The sequence below is a fragment of the Vicia villosa genome, linkage group LG4 (genome assembly GCF_029867415.1).
Source record: "Vicia villosa cultivar HV-30 ecotype Madison, WI linkage group LG4, Vvil1.0, whole genome shotgun sequence".
Classification (NCBI taxonomy): domain Eukaryota; kingdom Viridiplantae; phylum Streptophyta; class Magnoliopsida; order Fabales; family Fabaceae; genus Vicia; species Vicia villosa.
This window is the reverse complement of record NC_081183.1, coordinates 3,771,370-3,793,907: the sequence shown is the minus strand read 5'-3', so window position 1 is coordinate 3,793,907 and position 22,538 is coordinate 3,771,370. Positions and strand designations below refer to the sequence as shown.

The 22,538-nt window shown below is 35.9% G+C and overlaps 1 long non-coding RNA gene across 1 annotated transcript; it reads left to right on the top strand.

Moving 5' to 3' along the window:
* Positions 1–3,401: 3,401 nt before the first annotated feature.
* On the top strand, positions 3,402–5,140 carry LOC131594354 (uncharacterized). Its single transcript, XR_009281333.1, has 3 exons — positions 3,402–3,910; positions 4,053–4,595; positions 4,736–5,140. It is a non-coding gene; the product is annotated as an uncharacterized LOC131594354 (long non-coding RNA).
* The last annotated feature ends 17,398 nt before the right edge of the window (positions 5,141–22,538 follow it).

Sequence of the window (22,538 nt, the reverse complement as noted above, 5' to 3'; positions counted from 1 at the left end):
GGATTAAAACTATTCTAAACTCTGCCAACATGTCCATGGGGCTTAATGGCAGTCAGATTGGCTATTTCACCTGCACTAATGGTGTGAGGCAGGGGGCCCTATGTCTCCTCTCTTATTCTGTATTACTAAGGATGTCTTAAGTCGTGGCATAACTAACCTTGTACATACATATCAAATTAATCTTATAAGAGCTAACAAATCTTGTATGATTCCTTCCCATACTCTCTTTGCTGATGACATAGTCATCTTTTGCAGGGGTGATACCAAATCTATAAAGGCCATTTCTGATATTCTTCAAGACTATGGGAATTATTCTGGCCAATTTTGCAACTGCACCAAATCATTGATGTATGCTAGTGGGATGAGTTTCGCTAGACACAACCTATTGGCTAGGACTATTGGCTTTACGAAAGCTAACCCCCTTCATATACCTTTGAGTTCCTATTTTTGTGGGAAGGCCTAAAGCTAGTTACTTCCAACACTTTGCTCATAACATAAGGATCAAACTTGCAAATTGGAAGGCTAAAGTTCTTTCTATGGAAGGTGAAGCAACTGGAAAACTCATCGAAACAAATACAATGAAGTCGCCATCGAACATATATTTATCCTACGCACAGGAATGGAAAATATCGAGGAAAACCAAATAACAAGTAATGGTCTCAGAGAAAGGGTAAGGGTGTCTGTTACGTGAGGGGAAGGTATTAGCACCCCTCACGTCTGTGGTACTCCACAGGATCCATTCTTGCTAGTTTTCTAATCTAAGGGTGTGTGTGTATGTATCATGCAATGTGCTAAGGGAAACATGTAATGGAAAGATATACAAGATAACAGGAACGTGCAAATAATAGGGAAACAAGATAAAGGAAAAAGTGGAACAAAACAACTAAAAAAGAAAAGTTCGAACAAAATAAAGAAAAGGAGAAAAGTCTGCTCGCTAGGGTGTTCGTACCCTGTGCCTACGTACCTCCAACGTGCAATGGAGAATTCAGAGTGCCGTAGTTTGGCTCAAAAGTTTTTGTTTCTATCTCGATTCGCGTCTCCTAGAGAAACGAAACCGAGCACCCTAAGGGAGCATGCAAACAAGGAGCGTCACAAAGATCCTAGCCAACATGGCATGTGAACAGGCATCACAGATAAGAACATGCGAATCGGCATCGTAAACAAAAAGAAGACATGTAACAGGCGTTTACGAATGTGAGTGTGTGAACAGGCATCACAAGTGATAATGCGAACAGGCATCGCAAACAACATGTAACAGGCATACATGTGCAAGTGTGTGAACAAGCATCACAAAGATATCATACTAACAGGCATAGAAAATAAGAAGATAGTGAACAAGCATCACAAAGATATCATACTAACAAGCATAGCAGATACAAAGATAGTGAACAAGCATCACAAAGATATCATACTAACAAGCATAGCAGATACAAAGATAGTGAACAAGCATCCCAAAGATATCATACAATCGAGCTCCGCTCGAGAAACAAACAAACTACCGAAGTAGTAAACAATGCAAATGCAACACACAAACGAGCTCGGCTCGTAAAGCAAGCAAAATACCGAAGTAGCGACCCGGGGACAGGGGAAGTGCTTTAGCTAACGGGGAAAGACACCCGAAGCTGCTATTGTAACACCCGAGGCCGAAGAAGGCGGGGGGTGGTTGCACCGCATGGAACACTTGAGGCCGAAGAGGGCAATGGTGGTCGCCACATCGGAATGAGAGGGATCCTAAGGCTGTGCAGGGATGAGACTGTATGGTTGAAAGATGTCTTATAAGGATTGATAGGTACTACCTATACCAATAAGATGCATCTTCTTTTCGGGAGCCCGTTCAATAAGAACTCCACAGTTAAGCGTGCTTGACTTGGAGTAGTATTGGGATGGGTGACCTTCTGGGAAGTTTCCCGGAAAGCGTGCGAGTGAGGTTAAAACATGCTGAAAAGACCCGTGTTGGTTTGTGGGGTCAGTCGATCATCCCGAAAGCAGTCTAGGGCGTTACAGCTATAAACGGGGAAAGCCACCCGAGATAGATACACTACAGACTCTTAGCTAACGGGGAAAGCCACCCGAAGCTATTGTCAACGGGGAAAGCCACCCGAGACAGGTACGCCATAGACTGTTAGCTAACGGGGAAAGCCACCCGAGACAGGTACGCCACAGACTGTTAGCTAACGGGGAAAGCCACCCGAAGCTACTGTCAACGAGGAAAGCCACCCGAGACAGGCACAACACAGACTGTTAGCTAACGGGGAAAGCCACCCGAAGCTATTGTCAACGGGGAAAGCCACCCGAGACAGGATAAAAGTAAAAGAAAGAGACAGGAAATAGTAAACAAACAAAAACAGAGCCTCTTTCGAGGGCTTGTCCAGATGAATGTCTACCCTACTTCTCATGTTATGAATGATGCGGCATGCCTACCCTACTTCTCATGGCATCATATGGTGCGCTGAAGAGTAAAAGGGACAAGGAGCTGTACCGAGCGGATAGCAAATCCGCAGTGAGCTAGCAACGCAAGCAGAACTTAGAAACTTCCCGTAATCTAACATCCAGCAAAGCCAAAAGTCCAGCATAAGCGTCAAAGCGATGCGGTGTGAAAATAAATCACAACCGCTATGTGGTGCGTATCAACACAACCACACAAGCAACCTGCAAGAAATATAATCCAGACAATACAGGAATACATCTTAATGGATGAGAGATCAAGAATAAGTTCGTGTCCCACAAATAAAGTGGAACACAACGCAATTGAATCCCAATCAAACTCTCTCAAAGTACCTTGCACAAGCTAGCACACTTATCAGAAATAACAAGGAAATGCGAACAAAGTCGCTTAATCGGATTATGAAACAAAATAGAAGTAAAATTCTAATTAATTTCTAAGAATAAAATCTAACAAGAATATTATTTTTCATGGCATTTTTATCTAAAACAATAGGACAAAACTATGTACAAAATATATTAAATTCTAATGAGCAAAAAAATTACATGTTTTTGATTATTTTTTTATCATGTTAAGAAACTAACAAAAAATGAAACAAAAGCAACGATTTTATTATGGCATTTTAGATCATGGAAATTCTAACAACAATTATTGTTTTCATGGCATTTTTATTAACAAAAAGAAATAAGAAACCAAAACTAGTTCTAAGCATAAAAAAAACGGATCAGGAGGTTTTAATTTTGAATCAGGAGGTACAACCTATGGAAACAGGCGCGGGCCCACATAAATAAGCCCATGATGACTTTTTTTTTGCTTAGTTCAATCATGACCAATAATGAAGATAGTGAGTAGGCTCTATGGGAGGTGCAGCGAGCAACAAATGTGTAAGGCCCATGGTGTATGTATCAGCATTCAAATTTTGATCCATCAGAAAATTATTCAATTTCAATATCAAATTGATTTTATTCACATTAATAAGCAGATTAAACTTCCGATTGTTTACACTAATCAAATTAAATATCACTTAAAGACTAATCAAGAGATTTATTAACATGAAAAGGGCCTAGGGTTTTCTAATTGTGACCATTAAGATTACCTCTGAAGAAGCTCTCTCCCTCCTTCACACTCAAATCGCAAACGACAGCGCACGGAAACGGCACCGGAGCTACTCCTCCGTTCAATACTTCCGATCGAACAAAAGGCTTACTCACGTCGTTCATCTCTCCGAGTTCATCTCTCTCGATCTCAACCGTGAACAGTCGAAACAAATCCACATTGCCTTTCGTCTCAAAAATCTTAGATGCATTTCATCTCCGACGAGACCTTTCTCCGCCGCCGTGGACAAGAAGACGTGACCACATCATCTCGTCTCTTCTCTTAGAACTCAGTGCCGCTCGTAATCTCTCAACCTTTTTCAGACGCGAATCGAAGCGAGGAAATCCAAATAACGAGCTTCCGATTCTTCAGGTATGAACATCTTGCATGTTACTTCTTTTCTTCTTCTCTTTTATGTTGCGTTTAATGATCTCTTCCTCTACTTCTTCCTCCAATATCTGCGCTTCTGTTGTTGTGTTTCTGAGGAGACTATTGTGTTCTTCTTGATAAACAGGTGGAGGTGAAGGTTGAAATGATGAGCGATTCAAAGACGATGTCGTTGTTCGTGGTGGAGGAGAAGCATATTTAGCTATGGCGATATTGACGTTGCAGAGGAGCTTGAAGATTATGTTGAAGGTTCGTAATTTTGATCGATGAAGTGAAGATGAAAGTTTGGTGAAGATTCCAGAGTTTGTGAAGGATTCTCAATTTGTGTTCACGATTTTTGTTCTATCTGAAGTTCACTAGCAAGTTTCTTTTGTGTTGATGATTGAAGATGATCGTGAAGTGATGGAAATTCTGAAAGAGAGAAGAAGATTGGTTATCGAGGATTCAGTTATGGCTGAGAAGTTTGTTACGAATCCATTTTTTTTTCTTTTGCAGGTTTTGTAATTTTTTGTTATGAAGAGGGAGATGAAGGTTTTGAGATTGAAGAGGTGTTGAAGAAGGTGGAAAAAGGTTAAAGATGAAGGTGGTTAGGGATGAACGCTGGAGATTGGAGAAAAGAAGGTAGTTGAAGATGATTGGAGAAGGAGGAGTATGAAGTTCGATGGTGAAGGTGAGGTTCTATGATTTTTCTGTTACGTTTCAGTTCTGCATTTTTCTGTTATGTAAACCTCCTCCTTTTCTGACTATACATGAGTGGTTTTTCTTTTAAATCCTTTTGGGTTATGCCGCTGAACCGGTTTATTGATGCAGGTTGGTAGAATGTTCAAATGTGGAATCGGTTTCTTCTTCCCTTTTGCAGTAGACGTTTTTTTTTGTTTCTTCTGTAACTCCAAAGAGCAGGGCCCATGTTGTGATTTGCATCCTCTTGTAATTAGTCATTTTTTGTATAATTTTTGTAATGGACATTTAATAGTAGGCTTTGACCTTTGATGTAATAATGGATTTTTGAAATGTATGAATTGGATTTTAGACATATTTGAATGGTTGAACTTGAATATAGAATAGTGTAATAGTTTGAATTTTTTTGTATGAATTTTGTAGAAACTTGAATAATGTAAAACTTGATGATAAATCTTGAATATTTGAATTTGGGATTTCTAATGATGTGAATGATATTTGTATTTAGGTCTTTGAATAATATCCGAACTCGAATTATGCCTTCCAATGATTCAAATGAACAAGCCTTGTTACTTACTTCCAAAAGAACAAATCCTTCAAACTTGCGTGCTTTAAACAAAACTAGTCCATTGAATAATTTGAACCATATGAATCAATAACATGAATCAGTACCAATTCAATTCTTCAATCCACATTCCATTTGCATTGAAGGCACAAACACCATCATTAACCTCGATCATAACACTATCTTTACGCCTCTTGCCATTCAACTCATAAGATACGTTAACTTGGCAAAATTCATCTTCGCTTGGTGCTCTTTATTATTTTTCCTGCTTTTTAAGCGACGAAATAAACGTCGCTCATAACTTATAGCACGGAGAAAGAGGGCAAATTTTGGGGTGCAAAAGAAGGCAGGGTTCAAATGGTGAAAACAACTATTTTGAGTATGCTTATGGACTGCTCATCCATTTATCCCTGGCTTGGAAGCATTGTTAAGGTGATTGAAATATATATGAGGAACTTCATATGGAGTGGAAACACAGATAAGAAAAGGTCAGTCACTGTGGCATGGAAGATTTGTTGCAAAAATAGAAATGAGGGTGGCTTAGGAATTATGTCTCTAAAGGACTGCAACACTGCTACAAACCTTCATTTATGCTGGAAGTTTCTTAATGACACTCAAAGCTGGTCTAATATGTTGAAGTCTAGAGTTTTGAGAAATGGTGGAATTATCAAGTATGCTATCAAATTCTCGATTTGGCATGGGATTAAGGAGACATATGGAACTGTGATGGATAGTTGTATGTGGAGCATTGGCTGTGGTAGGAGAGTGAATTTCTGGATAGGCAACTGGCTAGGAGAGCCTTTAGTTAACGCATTCCATATTCATGAGAAGTATCACTTTGCTCTAACTTCGAAGTTAGTGATTGGTGGATCAGGAATGCCTGGTTTATCAAGGATAGCATTCAACTGGCCTTACCAAGCTTGCTCCCTCTTATTGTTGGAGTGACAATTCCCGATGCTGAGATTGATGATTGTTTTATTTGGAAGAATGCAAAGGATGGCCAATTAACCATAAAGGAGGCCTACAATATTATAGCTAAGCCAAGGCCCCTTGGAAAAATGGAGATATTTTCCATGGGATATAGATACTCCTTATGGTCATTCAATGATCGTGTGGAGATTAATTCACAATAAACCGATGATGGATGATAATATGAAACTCAGGGGATTCTCTTTTCCATTTCTTTGCAGACTCTGTAACGTTTGTAGTGAATCCTCTTCCCATTTGTTCTTCAACTGCAGCTTTGCTAGTAAACTTTGGCTTTAGTTTGCTGGCACTATTCAAGTCAATCTGATGATTAAAAATTTGGAGAATTGCTGGAAGATTCTTGAACAACATTGGTGTCATCAAGCTAAGGCAGTGGTTCGGGCTAGCATAGCCTGCATATTTCATCAAATCTAGTCTGCTAGGAACAAAAGTAGATTTGAAGACAAAGCTGTATTTTGGAAATCTTGTGTGGGAATGGTGACAGCTCAAGCCAAGTTAGTTGGGAATAATTCCTGCAGGGTTACAAAATTTTCCATGTCCAATTTTGTTCTACTCAAGAAGTTTGGAATTAATTTAAATCCCAGGAAACATGTTCAAACTTTGGAGGTGCTATGGTCTCCCCCCTTGATGTTGTGGTGGCTGGTACATCAGAATTAGCTGTGTGTGGTGGGCTTTTTCGCGATCACAATGCCAATCATGTTTTTAGCTTTTGTGACTTCGTAGGCTCAGTGGCGCCTGAAGTTGCAGAACTTTATGCTGCTATTTTGGCTATTGAAGAAGCAAAGAGGAGGAAGAGTAATAATCTGTGGTTGGAGATTGACTGTATATTCGTCGTGAATGCTTTTAAGAACCAATCAATGGTGCCTTGGAAACTTCGATCTCGTTGGCTAGTGTGTTGAGATTATTCGTTCGAAATTGATTTTATGATAACACACACACACACACACACTCACACACACACACACACACACACACACACACACATATATATATATATATAATCCAATTTTTGTGCTGATTCTTTGTCTAATCTTGGTTTACAATACAAGTCTTATAGAATTTTTAATTTTGTTCGTGAAGATATCTCTAGATATTTCTTGCTAGACAAGTTAGTTACCCAAGGCTTAGAGTTTGTAATTAAGGGGTATTGGTTTGGTCCCCCTTGTGTAACTTGTATTTCTCTTTTTGATTTATAATATCTTCTTTATGGTTAAAAAAAGTACAACCTTTTTTTTAATAATATATTAACAATTGTGGAACCCACATATCATTATTTTCAAAAAAATGTTTATCCCATTATATTTAGGTAACTTTCGTATTTTTTATTACTATTTCAATTGTAAAGAATTTCATTTTTTCATGGTAGGAAAGGATTTACCTTTCCCATTGTAAACACCACCTAAAGAACAACTCACTATTTTTTATTTCAAATTTAATACTAATAACTTTTTCATATTTTACTTTTCAAATTTTTCTTTCCATATTTTAATGATTTTAATTATTAAAATATGATAAATATGTCGAGTCAATCTAATTTTGTCATATCATTAAAATATAACTTGTAGATGTGCATAATATTTTATATAATGAGAAAATTATTTAAAATATTTCAGAAGATACATTGATTTCTCTATATCCCTTGAACTCTATTTGCTTAAAAATGGTTGAAATTATTTGTTCGTATTCCACGGAAAGCAAGCAAATGCCCCAGGTTTTAGAGTTCGACATGGTCCTGATTCATAAATTTGCCAGTCACAATAACTACAATCAGATCTTTTGAAATCACTGTCTATGTATATATCAAACCAATGCAGTACACCATTCCAGGTAAATCCACAAAAGAATTGTGTATTTGCACCTATTTTAACACCAAACTTAAAACCATAGTTATCGCCAGGTTGTAGAACATGAACTCCTAGATCATCATCTGCAGATTTGCAATGAATAGTTAAAGTTGATTTGTTTTCCAAAGAGTTGACCATATTCACATGAATTGCAAGCATATTATGCATTGATAAAAGCATCAACACACATAGTAATAAAACTTTATGCATAAATTGAGACATTTCTCCTTCAGAAGTGAGTGAAATTTGATATTTGAAGAAAAGAAACCATATATTTATAGGAGATTTTAAGGCAAAAATAAATTAAATTGAAGAAAGTTGTAAAACGAACAAATAAATAAATATTTATTTAAATTTAGAAAATATTACATAAAAAGTAAATTCAAAAAAGTTAACTTTTTGCATAATGAAATTAATTTTTATTCAACATCTTTCTTACATTAATATATAAATATAATTAAATATTGATGTCATTGATTGATCCATAAAGGTAGAAATAAGCTGGACCGAGATAAGTTTTGTCAAGCATGAACATGACTTATTAAAAAATTCAAAGCTTAAGTCTAATTCTAATATGTAGATTATCATAGCCTTAGTTTAAAGTTTGAGTTTAATCTTTATGAATGCATTATTGACTTATTAAACTACTAAAAGCCTATTTCATTTGAGTATTTTTAAATAAGCAATTCAACTAATATTTAAATATTCTAATTAATTAAAAGATAAATGAGACTAATTTTTTTGTTTACATTCTCTTAAAAAATTTGTGATACTATTTATTGGAGCAAAATTATTTAAACAACTTATGACATTGTTCATGAGTTTTTTTAAGCTTTTTTTTATCTTATTCAATATACAATATTTTATTTTTGTATTTTAATTTAAAATATAAAATATAATATAATAATAAGTGTAATAAAGTTATTCATATTTATTAAAATATGTCGACTCGATAGGCTAAAAAGAATTTTTATAATCTACGACCTAGTTTTTTTTATATAAAATAGGCTTATAAAAAGAGATTTAATAATTCAAGTCATGGAATTAATTTTTTATTTAAAACTGTTTATTTATAAATAACAATCACTTGTTTATATTAATATACAAATATAAATAAATGTAGTCGTCATAAATTGAACTATCAATCATTAGGTTACACTCACTTAATTCAATTAGCACATATTAATTAAACTACTTCACATAACCTATTAAAATAGTTTTAATTAATATTATATCGCTCACTTAAAAAAAAATCTATTTATGTGAAAAAATTATAAGTAAAAAGTATTCAAATTGTTTTAAATTAAAATATAAAAAAGAAAATGTATTTGGTTTAATATTAAGACTAAAAAAGTTAAAACAATTTTTTTTTGAAGAAAAAATCAAATGTTTATTATATACCAAAAATAGGAAATGTACCCAGCCCAAATAAGAGAATAAGTAAGAAGTAAAAAAGAAAAGAATGATCGTACATTTTTAATATATAATGTAATCTTTGAATTAATTATTTCTTAATTTTTATATAAAAACTAGTAACAAATCCGTCCATACGCACGAGGGTTTTGTTCTATTACGCGTATTTGGATACATCATTTATTTAAATAAATTTTTAAAAAAATTATTTAAGTAAATAATTGATTATTTCTAATATAAAAATATTTAGATAAATAATAGATTTTCCCCTATACCATTTTTGGATCAAAAATATTTCATCATAAAAACCAGATCTTGTATATGAAAATATTTAGATCAATAATAAATTTTTTACATATACCATTTTTGGATAAAAAAAATACTATTTCTCGTATATAAAAATATTTCGATTAATAATAGATTAATCTCGTATACAGACTTCATTTTTGTTTAGTTATCATTTAAAAAAATATTTGAATCAAAATTAAATTTTCATATATAAAAATATTTGATCATAAATACTATTTCTCATATATAAAAATATTTATATCATTAAATGATTTTTCCCCTTATACATACTTCATTTTTGTTTAAATATCATTTACAAGACATGTTTATCTAAAGTGAATGTTGTTTTTATTTTTATATTAACTTTTTTTTTCACTGGACATAGAAGACATCTTTAGTATTTTGGTTTAAGTTATTGTCCATCCCACACAAGTTTTTTAGAATTTTTAATTTTGTTTGTGAAGATGTAACATCCCAAAATTTCTTATTTAATTAATTTAATTAAGTTTTAAATTAATTAATTTGAATTAGCATTTTATTGGAATTATGTGGGAAGAAATAATAAAATATAGTGTTGGGCCATTGGTGGAGTTAGTAATGTGGGGGTGTTAGTGTGAAGGAGCCCATTACAAAATTATATTATATTTTCATAAAACATGAAAATAAGAGGAAATTGAGAAATAGAGGAAGAAAACCTAAGAGGGAGAGAAGAAGAACTCATGGGCAAAAGTTATTTTTCGCAACCCTTTGGCAGCCTGCACAAATCATGCCATAATTTTCTGCTCGTAACTCCAAATCAGGTAATTCTCGAAGATTCGGATTCTACACGAAATTTCTTTCGATTTGATATATTAATTCGTGTCAGGGAGGTTCTCGATGAGGGAGATAAGCAAGTTTGAAGATGAGAGATTCTTGCTGAATTTGAGGGAAAATGGCTTACGGGTTTGATGGAGAAGAAGGGGAAAAGTCCAGATTCTTGGCTAAGGTAAGGGGGGACTCTTCCAATTAACATCTATTATCGGGTTATGGATAATATGACTGATATAGATATATTATTTCATGTCAATTGAGTCGTATGATAGAGTTGAGATTTTGGGGATCTTTATTGATAATTATCTATTTTGATGAATTCCATGAATTTGGTGTTGTATGATGTTTGATGATGCATAATATATGTTATATGTGTGTATGATATATGTTGTGTGGCTGTTTTGTGGTGTTTGATCAACTTGAATCGATTTGGTCGAGGTTGAGGAATTTGGGATTCAGGTTCGTATGTTGTCAATTGCGATTGAGATCTCTGATCTTTGCCAGTTCGCGCCGCGAAGGTAGGTTGGCGCCGCGAAGGCGTAGTTCTTTTCTCGTTTCGCGCCGCAAACTTTTGTTTGCGACGCGAAGGCGTCGTTTCCTGACAGCGCGTTGCGAACATTGTGTGGCGCCGCGTGCTGCTATTAATTTTTGAAAAGTTTAAAGATGCATAACTTTCGAACCGTTGGCCTGTTTTAAGTGTCGTTTCGAGCAGGATGAAGCTTATGAAATATTCCTTGTGTTGTAATAATAAAATGAGCAGCATCTTGAATTTATTTTATCAACATTTGCTTATTTTGATGTATGATGTGTTGTGGGTATATATGATAAGATGTAACGATACAAGCTATGTTTAAAACATGATTCATGTGATGATTTGTTTGTTGGTGTGATGAATCTTATGAGATAGTTTTGTGATGATGTGAGTATGATGTGAATATCTTGTTTGTTGGATGGATGACGTATTTTTGACATATATGAAGAAATGTGACAGTATAAGATGTTGTTTTGGAAAACATTATGATGTGATGATTTGTTGAGAATTGTATGATGATGATTGCTTTGTTTGGAATGATGTGGATACATGTATGTTCTTTCTTATTAATGATGATGATTGATGTGGACACATGTATGTTCTTTAATGATGATTGATTGTATTTGAATGATGCTAATGTATATAAACATACTTTGATGATGACGATGATGATGTTGATGATGATGATGAAATGAGTATTTGATGATGATGATGTTGACGATGGTATAAGTATGTTCATGTATGTTTGCATTCATTCATATTCATTGATGATGTTGTATCCATGATGATGTGTTGGATCAGTAAAGGGCATGATTCCCATTGTGTGGAATCTGTGCTGGCAGGGTCGTATCTTGATGATGTTGGATCGGTCATGGGTTATTCCCATTTGATGATGTTGGTACCACATGCATAGTGTCAGTTGCATTCATATGCATGACTTTTATAACATGATTGGATGTATTCCAGTGTTATAAATATTGATGATGTGTTGGTTGATTGTTTTGTGATGATGAAACTTGTCTGGATGTCTGTTTATGAAGCAATTGGGTGAATGATGTAACTATGATGTGTTATTATTTATGATTCAATAACATTTGTTAATTTGAATGAGACTCACCCTTACTGTTGACATTTTCAGATTGGCGAGTAGCGGCTTTTGGCTTTGGTGATGATAGCTCATAGGCCAGTTTGTTTAAGTATAGCGTCGGTGTCATGCTCTGATATTGTAACACTAGGGGAACGCTAGTTTAGAGTTTATGATGATACTCTATTTTGTTCTTATCGGATTAATTGTGTGAGATATTGCATAGATGATGTTATTCTTACCTGTTGATTAATGTTCCGCTGTGTCGAACCGTGATTTTGTTAAAAAGATGATTTTTCCCTAACTGAAGCATGACAATTGATTTATGGTAATTTGTATTAAATTGAATTGTGGCACCCTTGTTTTCATGTTTTACTCTGAATTATTTTATTAATTTCCGCGGGGTTTAGAATGGTGTTACAATAGTGGTATCAGAGCAGGTCGTTCCGTACGGCCAATTGTCGAGTCAGTTGAGTTGCACGACAGTTGTATACTGTCGGCATATAATCCCTTGGTACGCGACATGTGAGTGAATCACTGTCGGTACTTGGTTGTTTGTTGCGGAAGTTGGTTTGAAACAAGTGGGGGAGAAGCTTCGCTTCTCGGTTATGTTTCAGTTGTAAGATGATTGATTCAGTAGGCTGTTGTTGGCAACAGTGGAAGCGTTGTTGGAGTTTGTTGTTTCCCGAATTGAAGGTGACTTGGAATTAGGACTTGGCTGGTAATTAAATTTAAGCATCTTGAGGGAGGATGATTATATGCAATTGATGATTATTTGTAGGAGAGGAAAATTAGAAAGTTGCAATGTATTAGCTCTGCTGAGGGGCTGCGGAGTTGTCAGTTGAGTAGCCTTGCGTCTCGGAAGAGGTTCAGCTGCAAGTTGCAAAGAGGATTGATGTCGTAATGTTTCAGAAATCGCACTTCGGCGATGGGATTTGTTGCTCAAGTTATAAGAATGTTTGGAAGTGAAGAGATATGATAAGGGGTTGTTTGGAATGTGATCGAGTTGAAGAGAATGAGTTTTGGAGTGAGATTTTCGTAAGCAAAACGCGGGAAAATTGCTGAATAGCTGCAGAACTTCGAAAATTCATAACTGGAGTTCTGGACATCCGATTTGAGTTCCGTTTGAAGCGTCGGAAAGCTAACGAGATGAACTGTGTTATAAAAATGGTTGCATCAGCTGTAACTTAATTAATTGTGACAGGATGACGTTGGAAAGAGGTGAAGTTACGGTTACTCTTGTTCTTAAAACTAGACTTGTTTATTGGTACTGCACGGGATGTCAGTGTCGGCGTTGAACGAATTGAAAGAATAATTAGAAGGTTGTTGAGAAATAATTTTAAGAATTGAATATACCATTTGAGGGGTTTTGGAGACATCGTTTAGAGTGTCGCTGCATGACGTCGGTGTTGCCTTTTCGGATAATGATTGGAAAATTCATACCTTGAGTTCCGAGTGTCAGATTAATGTGTCATTTGAACCTACGAAGAGGAGAGATTATGTTCTACCTTATGGGAGAGTTATAAATATAGTAGATTGATCCTATAAGGAGATATTGTGAAGTCGATTAAGGAAGCGTGAAACTTGTTGAATAGGAATGCCTACTACCGTGATTGTTTGAAACGACGTTGAGTAGAACATGTTGTTGATGAATAATTTGATGAGATGTTCGATAATAAAGATGATTTGAGTGTCGATGGATTTTAGTGAGAAGAGACTTAGTAGTAAATATGAAATAAACTTTAGGACGGTTGAAGTCGTATTTATGATGCCAAAGCAATGACATGTATAGAAGAAGAATTATATAGGATTTCTGACACCTATTGATGTGAGGAAGACTTTGTTGAGATTTTGAGTGGAATGATGCATGGACGCGAAGGATGTCGTGGGATTTAGATTAAAACCACGAATTATGAATGTTATCGCGGTCTTTTGCTAAGATGAGGATTTTGATTTGGAATGAGATGAATAGTAATGTACGAGTATATTAGTGATTGTGAAGTTGGAAGTACTTAACAAGTGTGCGATGCTAAGTGACTATGAAGCAGATTGTGTAAAATGTTTGGACGTTGGTGTCTCACCGGCAAGATCCAATAAGAGGGAAGTGTGCGAGTTGTAAAGACTCAAAGTGAATTATTGAACTATGACGATGTTAATGAGTTTGAGTGCAAACTAGGAAAGGACACTATTATGTAGTAACGACGGTTTATGCTCACATATGTTTGTCGGCTATCTATTGACAAATTGAGGACTTGATCACCCTTAATCTCTTGTTGGTAGTAGACGGAAATCATATAGGTGGGATGAACTTGTTTTGTTACCTTAATGGTTTAAAAAGTGATGAATACTAAGCCGTGAGAATAATCACTCACTATGTTGTGTGAACTTATGAAGAAGTAAATATGAAAGAGTGCAACATGGTGGACAAATGACTTAATACGGGTAATCAGAGTCACGCAGCGAAAGTGTGATGTGGAGTAGTGTTATGAGTGCTACTCGTGGGAAGTGAGGAATTAATATGTCAGGAGCCTACATAGAGAATATGTATTGATCTATATGTTGGATTTAGAATCCAGTGGATGTAAGGAGGTCATGTCGAAGAATTATAACTCTTTTGAATAATTGATGAGATGATGAATATGTTATTATGGTTGTACGTAGTTAACGAGTATGTATTCGGTGAAATTAAAACGAAGAGTTGATGCTATATGAGACTGTAATAATTTTGTGCTGTTGTTAAAACATTATGTAGATTTCCAGATATAATGAGGAATTATACTCTATGAAGGGAGAAATTGATTTGATCCATAGTAGAGAGCGGGACTCAGTTGAGCTATTTTGTAAGCAATAGTATATTGAGGCTGATGAGTGCGATTATAACTACTTGTGTGTACTCGTTCCGATGGTTGAAATGTTTTAATAGATGAAATAAATTTGGAATTTATTTTTGAGTGCGAGTAAGTATTGCTAAGTGGTAGATTAGTACCATGAATGGTAAAGAATGATTCTTGAACGAATAAGTAAAGAGAGTCGGAATTAGGTAAAACTCAGAAATCTATTTGGTATAGATGATTGTGATGAGTAATCAGAGTAGTGCAGCAAAAGCGGAATGTAACGTGTTGGATAGTTGCTGGTGTGACTTAAGAGGAGTCATATAGTTGAAATCCAATGATATAGGAATATTATTATTGAGTTTCTTGAAAGAAGCAGTTAGTGAAAAGTGTAAGTATTATTTTATCGCTCAGATGGAAGAGTGTGTTTAAGGTTGGTATGTTTGGTAAATGGAATGCATTACTGCAGTGTTGATCAATGTGATCATACCATGGTTGCGTAATTATATTATTTAGTTATTGGGTGTATTATATGGGTTGTACTTCAATGTTCCATTGTTGTTAACCTTTTGGAGGTATAACGATTAGTACACCTTTGGATGGTCAAGTGCGACGTAAGAGCCGAGATTGTATGCGTGAGATGTGTTTCCTGTTGGTTATGTCAGGTGGATTTTTGAGGATCGACTGATGGAAATGTTACATGGGAACTGGAGAGTCAGATGAAGGACTCTATCCGGAACTTTTCACTGGAAGTATGTTTTCAAGGACGAAAACTCTTTTAGTGGGGGAGAGTTGTAACATCCCAAAATTTCTTATTTAATTAATTTAATTAAGTTTTAAATTAATTAATTTGAATTAGCATTTTATTGGAATTATGTGGGAAGAAATAATAAAATATAGTGTTGGGCCATTGGTGGAGTTAGTAATGTGGGGGTATTAGTGTGAAGGAGCCCATTACTAAATTATATTATATTTTCATAAAAAAAAGAAAATAAGAGGAAATTGAGAAATAGAGGAAGAAAACCTAAGAGGGAGAGAAGAAGAACTCATGGGCAAAAGCTATTTTCGCAACCCTTTGGCAGCCTTCACAAATCATGCCATAATTTTTTGCTCGTAACTCCAAATCAGGTAATTCTCGAAGATTCGGATTCTACACAAAATTTCCTTCGATTTGATATATTAATTCGTGTCAGGGAGGTTCTCGATGAGGGAGATAAGCAAGTTTGAAGATGATAGATTCTTGTTGAATTTGAGGGAAAATGGCTTACGGGTTTGATGGAGAAGAAGGGGAAAAGTCCAGATTCTTGGCTAAGGTAAGGGGGGAATCTTCCGATTAACATCTATTATCGGGTTATGGATAATATGACTGATATAGATATGTTATTTCATGTCAATTGAATCGTATGATAGAGTTGGGATTTTGAGGATCTTTATTGATAATTATCTATTTTGATGAATTCCATGAATTTGGTGTTGTATGATGTTTGATGATGCATAATATATGTTATATGTGTGTATGATATATGTTGTGTGGCTGTTTTGTGGTGTTTGATCAACTTGAATCGATTTGGTCGAGGTTGAGGAATTTGGGATTCAGGTTCGTATGCTGTCAATTGCGATTAAGATCTCTGATCTTTGCCAGTTCGTGCCGCGAAGGTAGGTTGGCGCCGCGAAGGCGTAGTTCTTTTCTCGTTTCGCGCCGCGAACCTTTGTTTGTGCCGCGAACCTTTGTTTGCGCCGCGAAGGCGTCGTTTCCTGGCAGCACGTCGCGAACATTGTGTGGCGCCGCGTGCTGCTAGTAATTTTTGAAAAGTTTAAAGATGCATAACTTTCGAACCGTTGGCCTGTTTTAAGTGTCGTTTCGAGCAGGATGAAGGTTATGAAATATTCCTTTTGTTGTAATAATTAAATGAGCAACATCTTGAATTTATTTTATCAACATTTGATTATTTTGATGCATGATGTGTTGTGGATATATATGATAAGATGTAACGATACAAGCTATGTTTAAAACATGATTCATGTGATGATTTGTTTGTTGGTGTGATGAATCTTATGAGATAGTTTTGTGATGATGTGAGTATGATGTGAATATCTTGTTTGATTTGGAATGATGTGGATACATGTATGTTCTTTCTTATTAATGATGATGATTGATGTGGACACATGTATGTTCTTTAATGATGATTGATTGTATTTGAATGATGCTAATGTATATAAACATACTTTGATGATGATGATGATGATTATGTTGATGATTATGAAATGAGTATTTGAAGATGTTACTCATTAGACTTGACGATGGTATAAGTATGTTCATGTATGTTTGCATTCATTCATATTCATTGATGATGTTGTATCCATGATGATGTGTTGGATCAGTAAAGGGCATGATTCCCATTGTGTGGAATTTGTGCTGGCAGGGCCGTATCTTGATGATGTTGGATCGGTCATGGGTTATTCCCATTTGATGATGTTGGTACCACATGCATAGTGTCAGTTTGTCGCACGCTCGCGAAATGTGAACAGAGTCGCCACCAATATATTTATCCCATAAGGGAAAGGAATATCAGAAAACCTAGAATAAGAAAAGGATAAGAAAAGGTCTTGCGACCAGAGATAAGGTACGGGAGTCGGTTACGCGAGGGGAAGGTGCTAGCACCCCTCACGCCCATCGTACTCGATGGTATCCACCTATGTTTGTTCTATTCTAAGGGTGTATAAATCTAAAGCTTAATTGCTAAGGGAATGCATGCAAATGAATGAAAAAGAAACACGGGGAAAATAAGGTTTATAAATAGTTGTGCTCGCTTAGGCCCCGCGACCTAATGCCTACGTATCCTTTTCAGGAATCAGAGCGCCGTAGTTCGGCTCCATATTTTTGTTTGTTTTTGTGTTTTTTAGTGGACGAAGTTACATTCGCACCCCGCTGCTCGACCTCTGGAGTCTTAAGCTGGGAATGGAGCGGAAATAACGTGTCCGATTAAAGAATGCCTCGGGGGCAAGGGAGAAAAGAGGTTGGTTTGTGTCTTTTATATGTGATTCCATGATGGACGAAAACCTACTACAAGGCATCGCATCACTTCCTCACTTTGATTAGCTCTGAGCCTTTATTAGATATTTTGAAGTGTTTTTGTTTAGGTGTCTTTTAAGGGAAATTAATTTGTGACTTAGATCATACCAAAAAGAGTTTTGTTTTGCATATTTAGAGAAAGCACATCGAGGCCTACGCCACAATCGTTTCTCTAAATAACGGTTAAGAAATACATCGAGGTTTCACACCTCAATCATTTCTTCTCCGCTAAGTAAAGGAGATACAAAAAAGAGTTCTTTTGTGAATGTTTAGAGAATGCACATCGAGGCCTACACCACGATCGTTTCTCTAAACAACGGTTAAGAAATACATCGAGGCTTCACACCTCAATCATTTCTTCTCCGCTAAGTAGGAAAGAACATACATCAAGGCCTATGCCTCAATCATTTCTTTCTTACTATGAAATATAGTAACGGTATGATCTTCATCGATATTTATTAAGTATTTTAAAAGTTGAAAAGAAAAGAAGGAAGACTAGCCTAAAATGATCAACTAGCCTAATGTTACGATGGGAATTCTAGATCCTAATGGCATGAAGATATAAGCATAAGCGGAGATCGAAATTACAAGTAAAAATACAAGTAAATAACGATACAAAAATTAGTGTAAAATGGCTAACATAAACACCTGAAAATATGGTACAAAACATGATTCAAAATATTGCACAAAATGAATTAAAAGATACTATTTTTTATTGATTTTTTTACATGACAAAAACAAGAATTCTAATCAAACAAAAAGAATTAAAATAAAAGCCTAAACTAATATTTTGTTGATTATTTTTATATGCCGAAATCTATGTACTAAAATCTCAAAATTAATAGGAAAAAAAACAGTTTTTATTACCTAAAAGAAACATAAAAGAATCTAAGTAAAAACACTAAATTTGTTAATTGAAATAAAATGGAATCAGGGGGGTGCAGAATTGAACATGATGGTGCACATAGCACAGGCGCAGGGCCCAGACAGAGAGGCCCAAAGGGCGTTTTTTTGTTCACAGATTTCTGAATGCCAAAAAGGATGCAACGGGCCTACTGGGGGGTGCGAACAAGGAATCGGCCCAAGGTGTTTTGATCCAAGATGATTTAATTCAAATGTTAATTAATCAGATTAACCAACCCTATGTTATATCATTAATATCATTAAACAGACTTAAGGCCCTAATTAATGCATTTAACTCAGTTAATCAGGCTTTAATAAAAAACGAAAGGGAAAAGGGGCTTAAGGATTTTGTGACGCTCCCAATTCCACTCTCTCAGACTCTCACTCTCGGTCCACTCTCAATCTCGCCGGAGCGATTTCCGGTGGCTTCTCCGATCTCTCCTCCGCCGTGAACAACATCATCTCACTTTCTCCCTCTCGAATCCATTTCTAACCTTATTTTTCTTCAATTCCTCGTCTATCCTTTAACCCTCAACACCGGAATAGATTTCAAACCCTAAAAGCTAAATTGAATGTCTCTCATGCTCAATTGAATCTCAACACCTTAGGGATTCTATTCAGTGAAGCAACATTTATATTGTAGCGTCAAGAACGTAGAAGAAGATGAAGAAGAAAGGAACGTTTGAGGACTTACCTGGATTTGAAGGCGCACGTGAAAATAGTGGAATATCAGAAGTGAAGCTCCGTCCAGCTTGACGCGAAGAGTTAAACTTCAATCTGAAACCGATACGAAAACGCCGACGACGAGTACTTCAGGTAATGCGCGCTCCGAGCTCATTCTTGTTCTCGGTTCTTCTTCTTTCTGTTCTTGTTGAATCTTTTTCTTGCGCTATTATTATGATGATGATGATGATGAACGCTGTTGCAGAATGAGGATGTTGTAGTTGATTGAAGCTTTGGACCGTGATTGAAGATTGTTGATTTTTCTGAAGAATGATAGTGAGAGAGATAGAGGTATCAGAATGATGGAGTAGATGGAGATTGAAGAAGATGAATGGAAAGTTGAATTCAGAGGTGAAATGGTGGTGGAGTGTGGAAATGGTGTTGATGATTGAGAAGAGGTGAAGAAGATGATGAGTACGTGGTGAAGAGAGGAAGAGAATGAAGGTGAAGAAAGTGGTGAGAAGTGATGAATTGAATTGTGGAAAATGGTGGAGAGACTGATCAGAGTGGTGGCTGAAGATTATATAGAGGTTGGTTCTACTCTGTTTCTTCTCTGAATTTCTGTTACCATTTGTTACCATTCAGTTAGGTGGTTAGAGTTTTGTAACTGTTTTTGAAGGTTAGTTATTTTCTGTTGAACTTCTGTTAGGATCTGTTATGTAGTTAGAGGCTAATAACTGATTCTATTATGCTTCTGTACTAGGTTGTTAGGATTCAGTTAGTGAAGTTAATTGGTTTAAACTGTCAACTGAGTTAGTTGTTAGTTAACTGAAATGGTTATTTGAAAATAGGGCATTGACAGAACTGTAGTAATTGTAAGAAGGCTTTTAGAGTGAGTGTTAGGAATAATTCAGAAGTTAGTTGCTTGTTGGGGAAAAGGTTAGGATATTGAATGAGAGTTTTAATTACAAGCTGCTAGGGACTTTCTTCTACCTTTTTTTTGGTTTGAATTGATATGAATTCTGTTTAGATGGGCTTGAATTGGGTATATAATGTATGTATGTGAATTGTCACTGCTGGAAGTTTATGGTGGATGTATGAACATGTGAACCTTATATTTCTCTTCTGATCTTGCAGGTTGATGTTTCTTTAGTGTGGGGAGTCAAGTAAACTTCATGGCATAGACATGGCTACATGGTACATGGAATTTGGTATAGGACTCATGGAGAAAGCTTGAAGAAAAGACATATAATGGGATCAAAGAGGCAGACACAAATTTGATGGGAGTTTAGGGTTAGGAATAAGAGAAAATTTTGTATAATCTTTTTTTGTAAATGTATGGACTATGTTTGAATGAGTGGTGGATTTGTATACTTGTGTAGTTCTTTGAATGGGAAATGATGGGAAATGTTTGAAATTGAACGGTATTGGCTCAAATGATGTTGTCTTATACTTTGACACATGATGAATTTTGCTTTTGTAATCAAAACTCCAAGCAATTCGATACTTTAATCCAACTAACTTCACACATTGAGAACTCTTGCCATAAGTAGTATTTGAAATGAATAATTATGACATTATTCAGAACTTAATTCAAATTTCTGAGTTCACTTTGCATAGAAAGTTCACCAGCAGATTCTTTGATCAGGATGACCTCTTATTTTGAAATAATTTGATAATAAGTTTAATGCCCCTTTTGTAGCTTGAGAGACGGAAGAAATCCACAATGACTATTTACACACAACCTCAACTTCACGAACCCTAATTAACAATAGAACCAGTTGATTCCTGGCGTAGAGTCGAGATCCGCAAAGTATAGAGAAGTCATTTCTCAACACGATCCTTGATCTAAGCTTTGAAACTTTTGACGAATGAATGTCATATGCAAATTACCTAACGAGGGTATGCCGATGAAATGCAAAGTTTGAGCCAATTAGAAATAAAATTAGATGGGCAAATTTTGGGGTGCAACAGCTGCCCCTATTTAATCGTCTTAAACCTGAAGGTGAGATTGGCGCTAGCCTTTCGATCATTCAAGGTTGAAGCAGATTAAATACCAAGAGAACCTGAAAATTTGCCTGATGAGTGATAGGATCCAATGGGGAAAAGACGGTGTCAACTCTACTGAGGAAGAATGTATCAATTCTGGATTGATCAAATTAACTCTGGGTTAGAAATGAAATGGAATTCAACTCTAGGTTGAAGAAGGACAGCGGGTCAACTCTGGGTCGAAGAATAAAGGGGAAGTCAACTCTGGGTTGGACGAGATGTAAACATCAACTCTGGGTTGAGAATAGAAAGGGAAATCAGTATTAATGGGACAAGATATAGGCATCAACTCTGGGTTGAGAAAGAAGGAAAGAAAATCAACTCTGGGTTGAAAACAAGAGATAGACATCAACTCTGGGTTGAGAGAAAGTAATTCAACTCTAGGTTAGAAATGAAATAAACGTCAACTCTGGGTTGAAAAAACGTGGGTCAACTCTGGGTTGAAGGATAAAGGGAAATCAACTCTAAGTTGAAGACAATGGGTAGACATCAACTCTGGGTTGAGAGAAGGTAATTCAACTCTGGGTTGAAAGAGGAAAGATGATCAATTAGGAATAACCATCAACTCTGGGTTGAATGGGAGAGAAAGAAGATAATCGTCAACTCTGGGTTGAGAGGGAAAGAGATAAAAGATAACCATCAACTCTGGGTTGAGTGGGAAAAGACAAGGAATCAACTATGGGTTGAATAAAAGGTAAGCGTCAACTCTGGGTTGAGTGGGAAAGAAAGACAAGGATCAACTCTGGGTTGAATAAAAGATAACCGTCAACTCTGGGTTGAGTGGGAAAAGACAAGAGATAACCGTCAACTCTGGATTGAGTGGGAAAGGATAAAAGATAACCGTCAACTCTGGGTTGAGTGGGAAAGGAGAAAAGATAACCGTCAACTCTGGG